At 44.1% G+C, this 17,774-nt stretch overlaps 1 protein-coding gene and 2 long non-coding RNA genes across 4 annotated transcripts in view; 2 read left to right on the top strand and 1 right to left on the bottom strand.

The window, feature by feature from the left end:
- Positions 1 to 17,774, top strand: part of LOC134468349 (junction plakoglobin-like) — a 142,541-nt gene that overhangs the window by 60,218 nt on the left and 64,549 nt on the right. The gene's annotated exons all lie outside the window — the stretch shown is intronic.
- Positions 10,235 to 11,390, top strand: LOC134468341 (uncharacterized). Its single transcript, XR_010038764.1, has 2 exons — positions 10,235 to 10,397; positions 10,846 to 11,390. It is a non-coding gene; the product is annotated as an uncharacterized LOC134468341 (long non-coding RNA).
- LOC134468331 (uncharacterized) lies at positions 10,897 to 14,640 on the bottom strand. Of its 2 annotated transcripts, XR_010038758.1 has the most exons (6): positions 14,088 to 14,640; positions 13,726 to 13,818; positions 13,226 to 13,313; positions 12,286 to 12,425; positions 11,786 to 11,919; positions 10,897 to 11,661 (listed from the first exon to the last, which is right to left on the bottom strand). It is a non-coding gene; the product is annotated as an uncharacterized LOC134468331 (long non-coding RNA). The 2 variants fall into 2 exon arrangements; XR_010038757.1 differs by having other exon boundaries at positions 11,477 to 11,661; positions 13,226 to 13,818.

Below are 17,774 nucleotides of genomic sequence, written 5' to 3' on the forward strand. Positions count from 1 at the left end.
TGCGTGTGATAACCACAGCCACAAACAAGTTTCCTAATAAATCGTGTTTTCACTTACATAGTTCAAAAATGCCTCGTTTTCAACCACACGGCCCTTCTTGATCATCCAGCGAAATGTTGAGCAATTTGGGGCTCGTTAATGGTTATATTTATGATTGTTGTCAACATGGCATGTTCGGTGTTAGCTAGCTAGCTGTATACCCATAACTAATACACGGCTGGTTATTAGCTCTGTGTAATTGACGACAGATTGGCTAGCCGCCAGCTCGGTAGACTCTAGGTGTCATTCCCATCTATTTAGTAAGCAATTTACAGACTTTCAAAGCTCCCAAATGTCTCGTTTTTAATTACATGGATCTTATTAGAATTTGGGGCAGGCATATAATACAAGGCTGGATACCTAGCTCTGTGTTATTGGCGACAGGTTAGCTAGCCAGCGAGGGCCCCTTTGTAGGTGGAGCGGCAAATTCGAGCCGTCGTAGCAGTGACTGCATGTGATGATCACGGCCCTTATGTAGACCTCCTTGCCACAGCCACAAACAAGTGTCCTAATAAATCGTGTTTTCACTTATACAGTTCAAAAATGCCCCGTTTTCAACCACACGGCCCTTCTTGATCATCCAGCGAAATGTTGAGCCATTTGGGGCTTGTTAAATGGTTATATTAAGACTGGATACCTAGCTCTGTGTTATTGACGACAGTTAGCTAGCCACTAGCTTGGTAGACTATGCCATTCCCATCTATTTAGTAAGCTACTCAAAGACTTTCAAAGCTCCCAAATGTCTCGTTTTTAATGGCATGTGTCTTATTAGAAATTGGGGCAGCAATTTCATTCTACACCTACAGTAGTGGTCTGATAATAGCGTGTGACTATCTGGTCCTGTAAAATGCTCAACTTAGCTTACCGAGCTAGTTTAAAACATCGAATGATCAAATGGTATTGTGTTGTGATCTATTTGTGTCCGATAAGTTCATGGTGTATTATTACATCAATCCATGTCAGACACGAAATGTATTATCATCCAGGCTTTTTAAATTAAGTGCACTTTCGTGCTGTACGTAGCACGGACGGACACCATGCTTCTTCTTAGAAAGTTTCCTGTTTACTAAGTAGCCCGGCCCCCCTCGCGATTTGATTGGCCCTGTCATCGGATAACTTTCAGCCTCGCAAAACGACCGGGGTCCGCTAGACTGCCCCCGGGAGCAAATTCAATTTGCGGTCGCTAGGGGCGTCTAGATTTCTAGGCTATCCTGTGTGTCAGTACCGTCAAATCTGGCTAACGGCCACATGTCCTTTCTGTGTCTCTGTCGGTGTGGCTCTCTGAGGATAGTGGGTGTATGTACTGTAGTAGTAGAGGATGCACTCTGCCTTTCACCTGCTAAAGTGCTAACAGCACCCGGGGCACGGGCGCCGCACACTCACACTCACTGGCAAGAGAAATGTGCTACTGCCCGAGTCGCCTCAGATAAAAGCATCTGTTTTTGGCGAGTCCAAAATGAAAGCCAAGCGTGTCCAAAGGGATAATTCACAACCTCGCGGCATCATTGCACCTCCCTGAAAATGTGGAGTTGATAGTGTGGTGGTTCTGTTCAGAGGAGTGTTTTTTGTCGTCTGTGTGTAAATGTGGCTCTGCATTAATGTGCTAAAATTCTGTGAACGTGTGAAAACACCATGTGTTGTCTGTAATGGCTTTAAGCAGACCCTCGTCCCTTTGAGTAGTCTAAGTGCTGGAGAAAATCGGGCAAATTATTATTATTATTACTGCATTATTGTCTGATGAAGGGCACATGCCAGGGACATCACAGTAATTACATTTTGCTTCAGATAGGAGTGCTGTTGTATATTTAAATAATTATGTGGTTGTTTGTTTGAAACCTCATCGTTCCCTTTGGGGGTCATCAACACAACATTGAGAAACAGATCAGTGCTGCACAGTGTGTATTTAGTATACTATGGTGTCAGACAGACAAACATATAAAATCAAACGGACATAATACATACAAACACTGCTGCGTATTATGTCTGTTTGATTTGATCTGTTTTGTCTGCCTGTCTGACACGGCAGTATACTTAAAACACTGCGTCGGCTGGATTGAGCTTCAGTACCCCTGGGTTCATTCCTGACTCATATCAGGTGGTAGCGGACCGCATTAACCTTTCTCGGGTACTGGTCACTCTCATCAGCAGTGAAAGATACAATGGACACTACCTCATTGTTGAAAGTTCAAATTCAATATGTGCTCCATAAAGCACCCAGAGGCATTATGCAGGTGCTAAGGTGCTAAATCCAATTCAGTCTGTGGGCTATTGTCCGTTACGGTTTTGGCAGCAGCGGAACAGTTGATACTGCTATTATTGCGCAGGTAATGAGGGAGGTCTGAATAAATTGGTTCAGCTTCTAGTGTGAGTTATCAACACCGCCAGTTTAATAACATGCTCTGAACTCTAACCAAACGTTGTAAGACTTTGAAATGGCGGGACATCTTTGTTATTTCTTTCTGCATAATTTTTTTTCCTCTCCCCGTCACAGCAATCAAGAACTTCAAACCTGTAAGAGATTTATGGCGTCAGTGTGGCATTGAACTTCGTCTCTGGTGTTTTTGTTCCTGTTTGTCCTGACTTCCGTCCCTCCGTCCTGGAGGATACGATGTGTTTGTGTCAGTATGATAATGCATGTGAATATTCCCATTCATCCAGGTCATTTAGTCAAAATGGCATTATTTAGTTTAATGGTAGCTAGTTTATTTAGTTGTTGTTGTTTTACAGTTTAGTTCAAGCTACAAAAAAAACTTGTTTTATGGTAACTTTATCTTGGTACAGTGAGTCTGGCAGGGCTTTGAGATCCCATCTCTCTCTCCCCCCCTCTGCCTGAATCCCCAAGGTCACACCCTGTGACTCACATCCTGAGGAGAAGGTCAGCAGAAGGTCACCACAGGTCTTATCGTTGTTCAAGATATGGACTACTTCTGTTAGCCTCTCCTCTATGGCGAGGCAGTTTGTTTTTCTAGAATGTCGTCCACATACAAGCCAGGTTAGTGTGCTTTCTAGGAGGAAAATCTAAGTACAAAGTTCAAAGCGTAGCCGTGGTGCTGGCGTTTCAGTAATGGTGTTATCCCTCAGAGGATGCAAGACCAGGGTGCCAGATCCATGGAGAACCTCTGTAATGGCAGTACACAGTAAAAACTAATTCAACACTTAATGAATACTCTGGGACCAAATACAACCTCAAAGATGTTAAATACTAGATTCCATAGGCTATACATGAAATTAACACAGCATTTTTTTACTGTTTACGTTTGCTGGGTGACATTACTTACGCGTACAACCATGTGTTAAACGAATGCGCATAATTGCTGCAGAACTATCTGAGCACTATGCACTATGCATAGGTTCAATTCTGGACCTATCATTTCGGGGGCAGATAGCCAATGAAGGTCCCCTCCCTCACTGTCGACTGTCTCTCCACTTCACTGACCTAATGTATACATTCTTTCAGAAGATCGTCCCCAGCAGTGTCAATATTGTGCATGTGTCTGCATGCCTTGCATTCAGTTGCACTATTCAGCATGCAAAATGGACATAAACGAAATGTGCATGTGCAGTGTAGCCTGCAGCAAGGATATTCCAGCCCTTACAGTGTGCCTGCTTCCAGGGCATCTGACAGCTTTGGCTGGGCCCTGAGACAAAGACCCGATCCACCTAACACAAAATGAGACCCAATTCTGGGCCCCCTTCTCCTCCTGGCCCCTGAACAACTGACCCGTTTGTCCCCCCCCCCCCTTTCGGCTTCCCTGCCTGCTTCAACATGGCTACTGAGCCATCCGGGAGGGGAGGTGAACAGGAGGTTATCGGGAGGGAAAGCTTACACAGAAGATAATGCTAACACAGACATCAGCTTAAGGAAGAAAGTAAATAAAGTAAGTTAAACTGGATAAGAGACTCTTAGCCTCTGGACAGTATTAAATCCCTGTCACAGCCACTTTCCGCATTAACTTATCTTCACACAAAAAAAGATTTATTTTCCTATTTTTAACGCCTGCACATTGTAAGCATCTATGCAGAGAAAACTTTTCCAGATTTTACTTGCGGCTGCACAACTCAAGCTGAGATCAGTGCAAACATTTTTGTTGCTCAAAGTCTTAACACCATTTGTTTTATCTTCCCCAGAACTGACAGATCTTTAATCCATCCCCATCCAAATCCCATCCAAGCCATTAACTTTCATGAATTTCAAAAATATAAATGGATACAAAAATATGTATTGCATCGTCCTGGATCTAAAAATCATTCATTACCATTATAGGTTGCAAAGTCAGTACACAAAGTAAATCTTGCAATGTTAGCTCAACACGTAGAGAGTGAGACCGACTGACCGGAAAGAGCAACTCTGCCAAGTGTCCAATTACCACTTTATTATGTAGTGTGTGCTATGTTGTGTCGAAGGGCCCTGCCCCTGTGATACAGTGCTGGTGGCCTGCCCGGTGACATTCCCCGCTCAGTTATGGATCTCCATGAAGGCTTGATGCAGTCACACCATTGATCTGTTCATGTGGCAACTCCATTTAATTGGCACTAATGGAGAAATGTCGCATACAGGAGAGTCATGGATGGTGCACACTGTCCTAGTGAGCAGCTGTGTGTTGGGACTAATGTTGTCACGATCAATCAATGATCAATATTTTGGTACCGGTACTTTTCGGTACATTTCGGTACTTAAAAAAAACAAGTAGTGTGAAGTTTCTATGTCCTCTAATGCAGTACTTTACCAGTTCCCGGTACAAATCATGCCATTCTTAATATAACACTGTCATAATAGTTTACTGCACTGAAACGGCAGCATTTTTTATGGCATCCAAATCATGATCACTTTATTATGTAGTAGTGTGTGCTATGTTGTGTCGAAGGGCCCTGCGCTGGTGGCCTGCCTGGTGACATGCCCTGCTCAGTTATGGATCTCCATGAAGGCTTGATGCAGTCACGCCATTGATTTGTACATGTGGCAACTCCCTTTAACTGGCACTAATGGATACAGTAGAATCATGGATGGTGCACACTAGGGCTGCACGATATCAGAAAAACATTTCATAGTCTACTCGATAACAGCATGCAATACCTCAATAACTATATTTAAACGATATTTAGAAATATAGCAGAGTGTTTTTCTTTTCACTAATTTGTCTGTCTGTAAGGGGGGGGCGTGGCTTTGGTCATGGCGGGCTTCTTGCGCATTTGTACAAGTGATTGGACTACATAGAAATGTTTTACTTGTTTGCAATAATTAGGTCATTTTCGCGATACGCATATCGCCACTCTTGATATCACGATTTCGATACATTTTCGATATATTGTGCATGTGCAACCCTAGTCCACACTGTCCTATTGAACAGCTGTGTGTTGGTACTGAGACTTGGGGTGAGAACAGAAGAGGTTATATTTTATACCAGAGCAGATGTGGGTCTTTGTGACCCTGCAGATTTGTTCATGGTGTTCTTGGATTCACCAAAGTAAAGTGTGCATGGACACACACGCATCCATGCACGCGCACACACATACAGGCTACGTACACAGACAGACGTACCGGTAGGCTACACACACTCTCTCTCTCTCTCTCTCTCTCTCTCTCTCTCTCTCTCTCTCTCTCTCTCTCTCTCTCTCTCTCTCTCTCTCTCTCTCTCTCTCTCTCTCTCTCTCTCTCTACATACACACACACACACACACACACACACACACACACACGCACGCGCGCACACACACACACACACACACACACACACACGTGCTGTCAGAAAAGGTGTTGGGCTCGTAGAGTGAATCATGAGTCATAAAGCCCTGGAGCCAAAGCACACTGGTGAGGATGAAGTGTGTGTGTGTGTATGTATCAGGGCTTGACATTAACTTTTTCACCCACCGTGCTCTGTGGCTAGTGGTTTTCCCAAGTCACTAGCCATTCAGGTATTCCACTAGCCACCGATTTTATATCATTTTGTTTTCTTTATCATGATAGCATACGTCTAATCTGAGAAGATGAGTTGCTAAAGCAAGATGAGTGTATAGCGCTCTACATGGAAGTATATCAAGCAAATAGATTCTTGAACTTAAATGCAAACAATTGATACAGAAGGGGCAAACAATAGAATATACAGTAGGCTATGAAACGTATGTCGTACCAAGGAATAAGCTGCCAGACAAATTGGCTAGTGACACTGAAAGTATTACTAGCCACAGCCAAGTTTTACCAGCATTTGGCCGGTTGGCTGGTGCTAGTGTCAAGCCCTGGTGTGTGTGTGTGTGTGTGTGTGTGTGTGTGTGTGTGTGTGTGTGTGTGTGTGTGTGTGTGTGTGTGTGTGTGTGTGTGTGTGTGTGTGTAGCCTGTGTTTGAGGTGTGTGTGTGTGTGCGTGCGTGCGTGTTTGTGTGTGTATGACCACTGGGGCACTAGGCTGAGAACACAGATGGACTAGTAAAGAAAGACAGAACAAGGCAGAAGAGAGAGAGAGAGATAGGTATGACTGAAGCAAGGGAGACAGAAACAGAGCTCTGTAGCCCCGCGGTGTGCCTCTCTGGCACGTGTGTCCCATGGCAATGACCTTTGACCTGGCTGAGGAGGGCAGCTATTGTTTCAGGCATCTCCTCTGGGCACACTGGCCGACACTCGAGATGCCAGAGCCGCCATGGTGATGGAGTTCATCCTTCCATCACTCTCCCTCTCTCTCTCCATCTCTCTCTCTCTCACTCTCATTCTCTGTCTTCTGGTGTCGCTCTATATCTTTCATCTCTTTCTCACTGTCTCACCTTCTCTTTCCGTACTTATTTCTCTCTGTTTCTCTCTGTCTCCCTTTCCCTCCATTCATCCCCCTGCCTTTCTGCCACCAGGATAGTGTGTCCACCACCTCATATCTCTGGTTACCTCACAAAGGGAACCCACACTTTCCTCATTACTGTACAGAGGATACACAGCACAACACTGTGTCCTCTTCTTCATTTCAAGTAATGAATCTACTGATCTACTGAGTATCATTTCTAATATTTAGGCCTTCCTCATTATGTCATTACGTGCTGTACTGTATGCCTACTGTATGAACGCCGTTATGCACTGTAACACTATGCATGCAGTTATATTAATTTGTCAGATTCAACACATAATTTCTATTTTTGTTGCAATGCTATCTGCGAAACTTAACAGCCTGGGGTAGTCCATTGCCACATTTACAAAGGTCACACAATCAAGTCTGACAGAACAGTTTTTCACTGCAATTTTCAGTCCGCTATTTTGCATTTGCATCAGAGGTGGCCGACATCTAAGCTGGTAAATTTCCCATTCCCATTTAACACTGCCATAGAGTTGAGTAGTTCACAGGAAAACAAAACACAAAGAGCAAGAAACTGTAATTCACAAGTTTGTGACATACAGTGCATTCTATTTCCACCTATCAGCTCACCTGTACAAATTATTGTTTTTGACCTTTCCCGTGGTTTCTGTGGACTCCTGAGTTGTGCTGTACCTCTACTGTGCATCGTCTAGCCTCATTTATGGCATTGCAAAATTTACAGAAGGCCGGTTTTACTTTCTGAGCTAAGATAGAGAAAGTAATAGGGCATCTTAAGGCCTGGAAAGTGAAGGAGAGAGAGAGAGAGAAAGAAATTTGAAATTTAATGAAAAGGAATGCTTGGTGTCTGTTGTCTTTAAATTTTCTGATATTTATGATTTTATGCTGTTTTAGTTTTAGGTTTTCTGATTATAGTTTTCTGACCAACACACACACACACACACACACACACACACACACACACACACACACACACACACACACACACACACACACACACACACACACAAATACATACACACACACACACACACACACCTATGCACAAACACAGTCCTGTGTGACAGACGGAGCTCAGCTGAAATGGTGCTACCACAAAGCAATTTACAGCCCAGCGTGGCTCCACCTGAAAGTGGCATGTGCTTGGACGCCCGGCCCGCTTATCTACCTCGCAGAGATGTTCCAACGCCCCGGCCAGGGGGAGCAGGGGGTAGGGGATGGGGAGTTGGAGCGGGATAGGGTTGGCAGTTGGGGTGGCAGGTTCTGTAGCATTCTGTGGTGTGCATGCAGAAAGGAGGGGGAGATAGAGAAGGCATAGGGCTCTGCTGGGTAGGAGTGAGGAGATGGGGGAGTAGGTGGTGGGGGTTGTGGTGGCTAGCAAGCTCTTTGGGGAGGTGGGCGGATGCCTGTGGAAGAGAGGAGAGAGAGATGGCAAAGGGGAGGCTGTGAGTTGTGGGAGTGGCTCGCTATCTATGAGGTGCATGTTGTGTTTTGTCACGCTGGGAGACCAAAGGGGATGGGGGTTAGTGGATGCATGGGTTGGGGATGGGGTAGCTGGGTCTGGGAGAGAACTTGGCCCACTGCTGGGCTGGGCTTTCCAGCCAAGGCAAAGAGAGACTGTCAGTTCCTTTCAGCTGAGCCAGTTGGAGGGAGTTGGCAAGCAGATTGGTCCTACTTTCTGCCTTCTTTCTTTCTTTCTTTCTTTCTTTCTCTTTCTTTCTTTCTTTCTTTCTTTCTTTCTTTCTTTCTTTCTTTCTTCCTTTCTGTCTTTCTTTCAGCTATTCCATCTATCATTTTATCCTTCTATGGATCCACCTGTCTTTTCTTTACCATTTGCTCTCTCTCTCTCTCTCTCTCTCTCTCTCTCTCTCTCTCTCTCTCTCTCTCTCTCTCTCTCTCTCTCTCTCTCTCTCTCTCTCTCTCTCTCTCTCTCTCTCTCTCTCTCTCTCTCTCTCAAATAACAAATCAAGGACATCACTTTGATCTTTCTTGAGCAAGGGGGAGTGATAAATTGAGGCGTCGGCTTTATGGTCACAGAACCCTTAGGGAAATGTTACCAACAAAGCGGCCAATTCGTGGCCCAGGATGGCACAGATTTGTCCTACAGTATGGCACAGCTCTGGCCTGTCTATGCCAAATTTATGGCCCAAACAAGTGCTGAGGGAAGATGGACTGTACAGTTGGCAATGCGGCAGAATGTGACAAACTCTCTCTCTCTCTCTCTCTCTCTCTCTCTCTCTCTCTCTCTCTCTCTCTCTCTCTCTCTCTCTCTCTCTCTCTCTCTCTCTCTCTCTCTCTCTCATATCCACACATCCTTTAACAACCAGGCCTTCCATCCACATACCGTGTCCTTTGTAGAAAAGAGCCAGCCAAATATAATGGAGTGTGTTCGAGTGACTCTGGGTCAGCTATAAGCTGCGGAAAGTGCTGCTTTTGCAGTGTTCAGCATTGCTCTGTCCAAATACACCCTGCAAAGACAACCTTAGCCAACCCCTTCTGTCACTTTTGCTTCCTAGCCACTCTCTCTGTGTGTGTGTGTGTGTGTGTGTGTGTGTGTGTGTGTGTGTGTGTGTGTGTGTGTGTGTGTGTGTGTGTGTGTGTGTGTGTGTGTGCGTGTGCGTGTGTGTGTCTGTGTCCGTGTGCATGTGTGTGTGTGTCTCTGCATGTCCGTGTGTGTGTGTGTGTGTGTGTGTGCACAGACAGACTTTAACTTCACTTAAAGGTAGGGTTGGAGATCTTTGAAAAACGGTTCCTGTGAGCTATATTTTTGAAAATACACAGCCCGCCTCTCCCTTCAGCCCTCCCCTCAAAGCCACGCCTTCAAAACACATGAACGCGCATGCAGTTTGTCAAGTGTTCGGATTATCCCGGGAACCCACGAGAGCTCACGAGGCGGGGGGGCGGGCTAGAAGCCACGACAAAGCGACTAGCCAAGCTAACTTCCAGCCATGGCACTGTCTCCGGCTACGGTAAGAATGTTCAACATCACAATAAACGCACAGGCCGTCATGGTTGCCATTTCAAGAAATATTGATGACAGTAGATGTATACTAGATTAGTTATTGAACTTGACTTGATACGTGTTACTTAGATATCTCATTCTAACTTCCTAACACTGATGACAGATGCTATACTGTCATCCCTAGACAGTAGTTCTAGCCAGTAGCTACAGTACTGACACATGGATTTATTTTGACAGATGTGTACCGCAGTATACATTTTACTATTGTATTTATATATACCCGACACCACAATCCGTAGTGTTTTAGGCTATGACTTCAGATTTCACTTGGGTTGTCGCACGCGCAGACACAGGGACAGAGGGAGTAAAGAAAAACAACCGAACTGATGCAACGCTAATGAAATTGTTTTGGCTGACGATATTTTCATATGCTTTAGACCTTCCACGTCCACGAGAGCTCCAGCTCTGACTTTCCTGGCCCATCACAATCATAACGACCTAACAGCCCAGTAGGACCGATGTCCAGAGATGGAGGAGGAGGAAGATAGACGCAGCAGAGGTCGGGGGTATTGATTAGGGAGACTCCAACAGAATTGACGCCCTGCTAACTGTAAGGATGTACATTCATCCCTCAATAACATTGTCCTGCTGTATTCCTCCAGATGTGTAAGTATTGTAATGGATGTTATCACAACGGATGTACTCTATATCGCAACACGAGTAGGCTACACGAGTACACCTGTTGTGATAACCATTACAATATTTCTACTCCTATGAGTAGTAGTGTGATATTACATGGTTGTAGGTACACAACACCAGTGGTAGTTCAAGTACATCCATAAAAGCCCATCTACTTCATACATCTGTGTAACCCCTGGCACAACACCAGTTTGTAAGAAATTGACTGAAAACGTTGTATGCATATAATTGGCACATCTTTATTTATATACACAATAATGATTGCTTATGTCCATATTGGTCTTATTGTCTATAGAGTAATTTAGTCCCCATCATCAAATAGAAAATGCACTACATAAAATGTATTTATTGCTTTGCAGGCCTTGATTCAATCATTGAATTTGAAGCAATCCCATCAGTTACTGCAGCGTGCCCTGACCCGTGACCCCAGTTTGATGTTGGACCTGGCACATGACATCTGGTCCTCAGTCACAGCCCAGTAGCACAACCAACCTGGCGCCTCTGCGCAATCTGTAAGGAGATGCCCATGAACATTGAAAGGAAATGCTGTGGTGTTCTCAGTTTTGATAAGACTTTGGGCTGATGTAGGACCAGGTGAGAGAAACGGTCTCTTCAGGCATGCAGCCTACAGACAGTATGGGGCACTTGAACAGGGCTGACGTTGTAATACACAGTACAATACCCAGGATTAGCCAGGGTTACCCTGCTCCACTAGAGCAATATAAAAGGTTTATACAGAGTACGGTATAAAACACACAAACCGGCAGTGTGCAGACTTTTATTATTTTTCATTATCTGTAGGATCATTCATCTGTACATCTCACCTTTTTGGTTTGGAACCACGTTTGTCTTGTTACCATTGTTTTTTTCATACATAGAAAATAAATGCAACCTGTCAAATGTTCTTCTGATTGTGGTCTTGTGGAATATATAAATTATGTAACCATGCATTTTCAGTCAGAGAATGAATAAAAAAAAAGCCACACAGTCAAATTGTGTCCACCAATATTTACTGTCATTGAAATGTATGGACAATTTAAACAATGTATTACACATGACACTAGATACATTACTTTATACTATATTTACAGTTGTCATTACCACACAAAAACTCTGGGAAGGTGGGTAAGTGCAGCAACTGTGAAGGGCCTAGTTTGAGGTTGGAGGCGTCTGTGCTGTAAAAAGATAAACAGAATTAGAAATCACATATCTGACAGTAGCTCCAGTGACATTTTAAATGTAAGTAACCTGGGTTGTTGGGGCAGGGACACCAAAAATAACTCCTTTATCTTGGCTCACCTGGTTGTGAGTGTCTGCGGTCAGCCATCCCTCTTAGGGTAGAAAGTCTTCTGCGCAGGACGGTGCCCTGAAGGTTGACGTTCACAGTATGCAGCCTTCATGTCCTGGAACTTTTATTGTGCAATTTTCCATATCTGTAACAAGCAATGTGTTAGACTATATTAGGGCTTCATTACATCAAATTACACAGCAGGGTTTTACAGGGTGTTGGCTACAGTCCCAGGACCTAAGTGGACTTGTGTGCCTTGCTCAAGTGCACTTCAGCTGTGGATGGAGGTGTAGGTAGGGAGAGGTAAGGATGGGATTTCAACCTGCTTCTCTCTGATCTTAGGACCACCTCTCACCATCAGGTGATGGCTGGCTGCTACCTCAAATGTCATTCATGGCCCTAGTTATGTTCTGTAATCAGCATTGTTTTGACCTTACACAAATAAATGTAAATGCATTCTGCACCATGGTGGGCTGTGAAGACCTTTGAGAATATTTGCAGAACTACATACTGAATTGAGCCATCCGCCTTTCTCTTGGTTGGTGTGTTGAGATGGTGACTGCAGTCCAGGCTTCTTGGATTGGAGGAGAAAAGCTGTGGCTTTTACTGGCATAAGTATGTGGTTGTGGAAGGACCCTGTCGGCTGTTGACCTGAGGGAAAAAAGAGCACAAATTGCATATTAGCACAGAGCCCATGCTTAGACCATAGACAAATAAATCATCTGGCACAATCTGCATGCAACCAACAGAACCTAGAAAGAGAAAGATTAGCAGCAATACACAAAGGGGACAAGTATACAAAAACATGCAAAGTGTTCTGATAAGGTGCATGGAGGTAGTCTGTGTTGATTCCAGCAACCTCAAAGACTGAGCTGTGTCCCAGTGTGTTGAATTGAAAACTTGGCGCGTGCGCGCGCACACATAGGAATATCATAATTTAGTGCAGTGTTTCTCAACAGGGGTGCCGGGGCACCCTGGGGTGCCGTAGGGCCCCCTCAGGGGTGCCGCGGAAACGTGGCTGATAAATAAATTATATAACATAAAACATATTTGTCAAAATTGATAAGTTAATGTTAGTCAGTGGAATCTTTGATCTGCCATTTACGCACAATCAAGTAAATATTGGTCACCCCAGCTGCAACTTTGAACGTAGGTCGTGCTACTAGGTTGTGTGTCTCCAAATGTGTTACATTCTAAGCTTGTGTGGTATCGGATGTGATACTATATGGCTACTTGGTTTGGGGTGCCTTGAAATTTTCCATGAATTGAAAGGGTGCCTCGCCTAAAAAAAAGGTTGAGAAACACTGATTTAGTGTATCAATACAACTACAGGATCTGTTCGCTTTTGTCAGATAGAACCTTTGTTTTTCAAAGGCAGATCATTCCAAAAAGGATAGTAGTATCTGCAACTGGAGGAAATTACACCCACAAACATGAATAAAATAAACTACCAGTGTGCGGTGATTCATTCTTCATTTACTTGGCAGCCTTGATATGTTGTGAAACAGGAGCAAGGAACAGCTATGGAAAACACCACACCTTGGAATGGACAAAGCAGAACATTTCAATATAACCAGGGTAAAACAAATAATGTACCGGCATCTCCATGTGATCATTCAGTGTAGCCATCACAATAAAGATCTGCCGTGTAGCCGTCATTGTCATTAGGTGGTATTTATCAAATGCAAAACTACCGTCTTCTCAAAAACGACATCAGCGAGTTAACAACATTACACCCACAATCATGTAAACATTTGAAAACCCAAGGCAATCTATTTTGCAATGCTGGAGCGGCGAACAGGTTGTGCTTGTGCTTGCAACTATTACCAGAGTCATACAACAGAGACGTACCAAAGCAAAACATGCAAACGATATATTTTTGTAAACCACTAGAAAGACATGGGCTTTGCTGGTCAAAGTAATGTGTGCGTAAACATGGTAGGTTACTTACTACGGGGTGGATCCGTATTTAGCAACTGAACGCGGATGGAGAAGGGGTGCTTCCGTCCTCCTCCCAGCTGGTTTGTCTGGCTCGTTCGCACAACTAGCAGTAACACACAAGAGTAACCGTCTGAGTTACACATAGCAATTCTGAAAACGTGTTCATGTGCACAGAATAAATGCCACAGGGGGGAAAAACACAAATAAATAAAGCGATTGAGGTAGCAGCTATGTTAAGCAAGGTAGCAGCTAGATATGTTGGAGCTTGAGCTAATCCTCTGACCCCTCTCAATGGATACTTGCTTAAAAAAAGACACCACTGTGTCCTAAACCAATTCACAAAATATTATACAGACAAATATATTATCTCACCTCTCGATTAGAAATATGGTCACCAAAGCGTATTTGAAGCCGCTGCCGTAGCCGACATCTGTGTCCAAGAGTGTCAGGTCCCATTTCAAATTTTCAGCCCGTGTTGGAGTCTGGTCTTGCGAGTCCGATGATAATCCAAGTATGTTAACCTGACATGGTTAGTCTAGTGTTCCAAAAGCCAAAGTTCTTCCTGTAGCTCTGCAAAAGCCACCAAAGTTTCCAAGTAGCTCAGCATGCTGCTAACTCTCGTTACCTTGCTACTAGCCGAGTGATGATGAGCCTTGTCGCGTGTGCATGAATGATGGGGGCGGGGTCGGTCAAGTTCACGAGTCGGTGAACGCGCAGGGAGGAGGGGTGAGTGCTGGCGGTTGATGGACGTGTCAGAAACCAATAGAAGTGATGATGAGTATTACTTCTATTGGTTGCCGTTTTCTTCTGACTACGCCCTCTACACTGGACCAAAAGATTTCGTTTTTTTTCCAAACACTCTATTTCAATGGGTGCTATGGCGTCATGAGGAGTTTTTCAGATGATATGGTAAAATATGTGCCAGAAAAACATCTCCTATCCCACCTTTAATAGGGTGGAACACAGCGGGGATGATGTTGTTGACTGACAAATAAAGAGAAGAGGGGCAGGGAGACGGGCAGGCAGAGAGGCAATTTATAGAACTCTGCTGTCCATGTTTATGAGTCAGACTGCTGCAGAGAAATCAGAAGCAGTCTGGAAGGATAGATAGAGGAAAAAGAAGGGGGAGGTAGAGAAAGAGAAGGGGACAAATAGCCAAAGAAGAGAGAGAGAGATGGAGTAGAAGATAAATAAAGATGTCCAGACATGAGAGCAAAACGTCATAATGCGCATAACAGTAAAATGTGCCCCATGTATGTATACCACCTAACATTTGTTGTGTTGTAGATCTGGAGGCGTATTACAGAGAAGTTGAAGTAACTGACCTGCATTTTGTTCAATATAATTAGCAATCATTACATACTGTTACATGCGAAGGGTTGTGAGGTACTTGTTATGCTCACTTCAGTTCATTCCCTTGCTATACAATAGTTAAGATCAGTAAAAAAAAATGTCAGAGAATGAGTTCATGAAGTAAGAGATAAAGAAAAGACAAAAAAGCAGAGGTGAATTGTACTCTATATACTGTAAATACTGTTGCTGGTCAGAATGATGTTGAATGATATTGTAAAGATGAAGTGAGAGCATAAAAGGTATAAAAAGACAGAGCAAAGAAGGTGGATGGATGGAGGGCTATGCTGCTGGAGGATGAGAGGGTGAGTGGGGTCCTCGCCAGGACAATGGTCAGAAAATAGCTACTTCCTGCTACCACTGCCCCCACTTCCTGTCCCATTTCATAAAGTCCTTTCTCATCCAGTGCCACTCACTAGCATGTGCGTCACTGGACAGAGGATGACCTTATTTTAGACACATGCACACATACAGTACACATACACACATGGAGACATTCTCTTCTCTCTCTCTCTCTCTCTCTCTCTCTCTCTCACTCGCTCGCTCTCTCACACACATAACACAGACACACACACTTCTCTGCAAACACAACCCCAAATCAACTGCGAGCATGCACGCTAGTGCGCTATTCATCAAAACGTACACAAGTTCCTGTGAGGATATTTAGCGTAAATGCGGACTGCGCCCATACTGTTCTCCTGACACGAGGCTCACAACAACAACCGCCGCTGTGCTCGTGTGGGTGATCTATGATGTCATTAATCAAATCACAGCTAGTGGCACCACGGGGAAGGAAAAAGAGAAATGAAATAAAGCGTGCAAAACAAAATGTGTTTTGCTTGAATTAGTCCTCGTGCAGCGAGGTTCATAGGTGTGGCGGCTTCTTAAGGGAAAGTGGGACATGACTTTTTACTTTACTTTGTAACTGAAACACGATTTAAGAGCACTGGAAAGGGTTGCAAAATAACATGCGTAAATGTGTTTTTTTTTTGGGGGGGGGGTCATAAAAATGACATAGCTGGAATGAATTGTGACAAAAAGCAGTGAGGTTCATAGGTGTGGTGACTTCTAAATTGGGACCTGAGTGCCTGAGGCCCCATGGAATTTTATTTTACTCTGTAATTCAAAGACGATTCAAGATCACAGTAAAGGTTGCAAAATAATATGAATTTGTTGTTGGGGTTCTCTTTTTTGTAAAAATGACATAGCTAGAACTAATTGTGACAAAAAAAATTGTAAAAAAGCTCTAGATAAAGGTGGGAGAACACCATATATCACCTTCAAATCTGAAATTTCTGAAAATCGGAAACTCTTGATTCATGTTTGTAGCCTCCAATTCAAATTCATTTTCAATTCGGTACTGTATATTGTACAAGCCTGCTGGTTAGTGATAAATAAGAGGGGAGAATGAAGTGAGTGGGACATCATAAAGACAGCAATTAAAAAAGCAATGTTCCCTTATGGCCTCCGTCCATCACACTGCAGCTAGGAAGCCAGTCCAGTTCATGACAGGAAGGAAGAGTAATGGACAAGGAGAGAGAGAGAGAGAGAGAGAGAGAGAGAGAGAGAGAGAGAGAGAGAGAGAGAGAGAGAGATCATAGTTTAAAAATGGTGTGTTAAGATGATGAACAGTATGTGTGTGTGGATGAGCTCCTTAAAGCATATGTTCCTATTTATATCACCCTGCTTCTCCATGGAATTTACAAATGGCCATGCGATCACTACTGTATGTCGTTCCAAACCCATGCCTTCTTGCGGCAGTCAGAAGCACAGTCAGCTCTGTCTTTCTGATTTGCTGCCTCGCTCTCTCTCTCCCCAACATGGCTGCCACTAATCTGTGCATGATTGAGGCTTGGCTTGACTTCGCTCTTCATCCCGAGGCAGAAGATGAAGATGCTGGTGACAATGATTGGAGCAGAGCAGAGCAGAGCTCGCCTCTTGTCCTGCACTTATGAGCCGCGCCGGCGGAGATGGAAGCATTCATTATGTCACCACGGCAACGGCAAAGTGTATTATTTTCCGTCGCCTCAGCTGACGGCCCAACAACATGGCTCCTCTCTTTCATGTCACTGTCATCCTGAGAGACAGCCGTGTGACACACCGCGAGCACGAGGGACATCCATCACAACTGGCACTGAGATGACTGTGTGGAAGGATAGATGGCTGGGCTTCCAATATGTGTCTCGCTCTAAGAATCATGTCCATTTGTAGTGAAAGTTGTAGGATACCAAGGCACTCATCTTCTTTGTAGTTAAAAATGCCTTTATTTTAATGGACAAATCGTAATTGAAACACTTTGACGCGTTTGTGTCTCGCTCTGTTGCCTCCATCATGTGTGCTGGGAGGGACAGCGTTTTGAAATAAGTTCATCTCAGTCCTCTGCCTCCCTCAGTTGTACCTGTATACCTGGACGCTCCTTGCCTGGTGACCACCAGACCTAATCACAAGTGAGATTAGTCTTTCAGATCGGAACGATTGTGCAAAGCAGCATGGGAGTTACCCGGGCTAGGATGCTCCACCATATCCATATCAAATGCAATGTGTATCTGAAGTGTCTGCTTATGAGTTCAGTTAAGGCGATGCAGTGTGAATTTGAACAAAGCATCTTTGAAGTCCCTGAGGGTAGTCTATCCCTCCATGCATAAGAAAGCCTCATTGGAGGAGGAATATATGTTTCATAATCATACAATTCAAATCAACAGTTAAGGA

This window comes from Engraulis encrasicolus, chromosome 2 (genome assembly GCF_034702125.1).
Source record: "Engraulis encrasicolus isolate BLACKSEA-1 chromosome 2, IST_EnEncr_1.0, whole genome shotgun sequence".
Taxonomy (NCBI): Eukaryota; Metazoa; Chordata; class Actinopteri; order Clupeiformes; family Engraulidae; genus Engraulis; species Engraulis encrasicolus.